The sequence below is a fragment of the Arachis stenosperma genome, chromosome 9 (assembly GCF_014773155.1).
Source record: "Arachis stenosperma cultivar V10309 chromosome 9, arast.V10309.gnm1.PFL2, whole genome shotgun sequence".
In the NCBI taxonomy this organism is placed as follows: domain Eukaryota; kingdom Viridiplantae; phylum Streptophyta; class Magnoliopsida; order Fabales; family Fabaceae; genus Arachis; species Arachis stenosperma.
In genome coordinates, this window is record NC_080385.1 from 85,201,384 (window position 1) to 85,205,471 (window position 4,088).

The window sequence follows — 4,088 nt, forward strand, 5'->3', positions numbered from 1 at the left end:
GCTTCTTCAAAAACTGCCTCTTTAGTACTGTTGGATGCATTTTGCCATCCATTCAGACTTTGAGAAATCATGTTAACTTGCTGAGTCAACACTTTGTTCTGAGCCAATATGGCGTTCAGAGCATCAATTTCAAGAACTCCCTTCCTCTGAGGCATCCCATTATTCACGGAATTCCTCTCAGAAGTGTACATGAATTGGTTATTTGCAACCATGTCAATAGGTTCTTGAGCTTCTGCAGGCGTTTTCTTTAAGTGAATGGATCCACCTGCAGAATGGTCCAGTGACATTTTTGAGAACTCAGACAGACCATAATAGAATATGTCTAATATGGTCCATTCTGAAAACATGTCAGAAGGACACTTTTTGGTCATCTGCTTGTATCTTTCCCAAGCTTCATAGAGGGATTCACCATCTTTTTGTTTAAAGGTCTGAACATCCACTCTAAGCTTGCTCAATATTTGAGGAGAAAAGAATTTATCCAAGAAGGTCGTGACCAGCTTATCCCAAGAGTCCAGGCTATCTTTAGGTTGTGAGTCCAACCATGTTCTAGCTTTGTCTCTTACAGCAAAAGGGAAAAGCATGAGCCTGTAGACTTCAGGATCTACTCCATTCGTCTTTACAGTCTCACAAATCTGCAAGAACTCAGTTAAAAACTGGTAAGGATCTTCAGATGGAAGTCCATGAAACTTGCAATTCTGTTGCATTAGAGCAACTAATTGAGGTTTCAGCTCAAAATTGTTTGCTCCAATGGCCGAAATGGAGATGCTTCTTCCATCAAATTTGGAAGTTGGTTTAGTGAAATCACCAAGCATTCTTCTTGCATTATTGTTGTTGGGTTCGGCTACCATCTCCTTTTTTTTTCGAAAATTTCAAAAAGGTTGTCTCTGGATTGTTGTAATTTAGCTTCTCTTAATTTCCTCTTCAGAGTCCTTTCAGGTTCAGGATCAGCTTCAACAAGAATGTCTTTTTCCTTGTTCCTGCTTATATAGGTAAGAAGAGAACAAGAAAAGAAAGAGGAATTCTCTAAGTCACAGTCTAGAGATTCCTTTATGTTAGTAGAAGAAGAAAGGGAATAGGAGTGAAGAAGAATGAATAGGTAGGGGCAGTGATTTGAGATGAAGAGAGGTGAAAAGAAGTGTTAGTAAATAAATAAATAAATAGAAGGGGAGAGATAGAGAATTTCGAAAATAATTTTGAAAAAGTAGTTAGTGATTTTCGAAAATTAAAGATAAGATATAATTAAAATTAAAATTTAAAACAATTAATTAATTAAAAAGAATTTTTAAAAAGGATGAGATATTTTCGAAAATTAGAGAGAGAGAGAAGTAGTTAGGTGTTTTTGAAAAAGATAAGAAACAAACAAAAAGTCAATAGTTAGTTGAAAACGATATTAAAATCAAATTTGAAAAGATAAGAAGATAAGAAGTTAGGTAAGATATTTTGAAATCAAATTTTTGAAAAAGATAAAATTTTGAAAAAGATATGATAAAAAGATAAGATAAGAAGATATGATAAAAAGATAGGATTGAAAAAGATTTAATTTTAAAATTAAAATTAATTACTTGACTAACAAGAAATTTAAAGATAAGATTCTAGAATTTAAAGATTGAACCTTTCTTAACAAGAAAGTAACAAACTTCAAATTTTTGAATCAATTATATTAATTGTTAGCATAATTTTCGAAGATTTGAAATAAAATTAAGAAAAGATTTTTGGAAAATAATTTTCAAAATTTTTGAAAAAAATAGAAAAAAATGAAAAAGATATGATTTTTGAAAAAGATTTTGAAAAGATAAGATTTTAAAAATTGAAAATTTGACTTGACTTACAAGAAATAACTAATTTATAAATTTTTGACTAAGTCAACTCAAATTTTTGAAATTTTGGAGAGAAATAAGGAAAAGATTTTTTTTATTTTTTGAATTTTTAATGATGAGAGAGAAAAACACAAAAGTGACCCAAAACATGAAAATTTGGATCAAAATACAAAATGCATGCAAGAACACTATGAATGTCAAGATGAACACCAAGAACACTTTGAAGATCATGATGAACATCAAGGACATAATTTTGAAAAAATTTTTATGCAAAGAAAACATGCAAGACACCAAACTTAGAAATCTTTAATGCATGGACTCTAACAAACGAAAAATGCATATGAAAACAACAAACAACACAAAGCAAGAAAACATCAAGATCAAACAAGAAGACTTGTCAAGAACAACTTGAAGATCATGAAGAACACCATGAATGCATGAATTTTCGAAAAATGCAAGAAAAATTTTTAAAGCATGCAATTGAAACCAAACTTAAAAGTTAACTCAAGACTCAAACCAGAAACACAAAATATTTTTATTTTTATGATTTTGTGAATTTTTTTGGATTTTTATTAATTTTTTTCGAAAATATTCTTTAGGAAAACGAAAAAGAGAGATAAAAAATTTTTTTGAAAGATTTTTTTGAAAAATTTTTGAAATTAAAACAAAAAGAAAATTACCTCATCTGAGCAACAAGATGAACCATCAGTTGTCCATACTCGAACAATCCCCGGCAACGGCACCAAAAACTTGGTGAGTGAAATTGTTACTCATGCTTAAATTGTTGTTCAAAATTAATTGTCCCTGGTGATGGCGCCAAAACCTGGTGCGTAATACCATGGTCCAAACATAACTTCACAACTTCGCACAACTAACCAGCAAGTGTATTGGGTCGTCCAAGTAATACTTTACGTGAGTAAGGGTCGATCCCACAGAGATTGTTGGTATGAAGCAAGCTATGGTCATCTTGTAAATCTCAGTCAGGCGGATAGTAATTGATTATGGATTTTCGGAAAATATAAAGAGATACTAAATTAGATAATAAAGGATAGAAATACTTATGTAAATTAATGGTGAGAATTTCAGATAAGCGTATGGAGATGCTTGTCCCTGTTGAATCTCTGCTTTCCTACTGCTTTCATCCAATCCTTCTTACTCCTTTCCATGGCAAGCTGTATGTAGGACATCACCATTGTCAATGGCTACATCCCATCCTCTCAGTGAAAAAGGTCCAAATGCTCTGTCACAGCACGGCTAATCATCTGTCGGTTCTCAATCAGGTTGGAGTAGAATCCCTTGATTCTTTTGCGTCTGTCACTAACGCCAATCCTTCAGGAGTTTGAAGCTCGTCACAATCATTCAATCCCAGAATCCTACTCGGAATACCACAGACAAGGTTAGACTTTCTGGATTCCCATGAATGCCACCATCAATTCTAGCTTATACCACGAAGATTCTGATTAAGGAATCTAAGAGATATGCGCCCAGTCTAAGGTAGAATGGAAGTGGTTGTCAGTCACGCGCATTCATAGGTGAGAATCATGATGAGTGTCACGGATCATCACATTCATCAAGTTGAAGTGCAACGAATATCTTAGAACAGGAATAAATCGAATTGGATAGAAAATAATAGTAACTGCATTCCAACTTGAGGTACAGCAGAGCTCCACACCTTTAATCTATGGTGTGTAGAAACTCCACCGTTGAAAATACATAAGTGAAAGGTTCAGGCGTGGCCGAATGGCCAGCCCCCATGATCTGAGAACTAAACGTCCTAAGATTGAATAATACAATCCCCAGATATCTAATAAACTAGTAAAAAGTTCTATTTATACTAAACTAGCTACTAGGGTTTACAGAGGTAAGTAATTGCTGCATAAATCCACTTCTGGGGCCCACTTGGTGTATATTTCGGCTGAGCTTCATCTATCCACGAGCTGAGGCTTCTTTTGGAGTTGAACGCCAAGTTGTAACGTGTTTTGGGCGTTCAACTCCGGTTCGTGACGTGTTTTTGGCGTTTGACTCCAGACAGCAACATGGAACTGGCGTTGAGCGCCAGTTTACGTCATCTAATCACGAATAAAGTATAGACTATTATATTTTGCTAAAAAGCTCTGGATGTCTACTTTCCAAAGCCATTGAGATCACGCCATTTGGAGTTCTATAGCTCTAGAAAATCCATTTCGAGTGCAGGGAGGTCAGATTCCAACAGCATCAGCAGTCCTTTGTCAGCCTCCTATCAGAGTTTTGCTCAAGTTCCTCAATTTCAGC

The 4,088-nt window shown here is 34.4% G+C and overlaps 1 non-coding gene across 1 annotated transcript; it reads left to right on the forward strand.

Annotated features, from left to right (window-relative positions):
- The first annotated feature begins 345 nt into the window (after positions 1 to 345).
- LOC130953985 (small nucleolar RNA R71) lies at positions 346 to 449 on the forward strand. Its single transcript, XR_009076143.1, has one exon. It is a non-coding gene; the product is annotated as a small nucleolar RNA R71 (small nucleolar RNA).
- Positions 450 to 4,088: the final 3,639 nt, after the last annotated feature.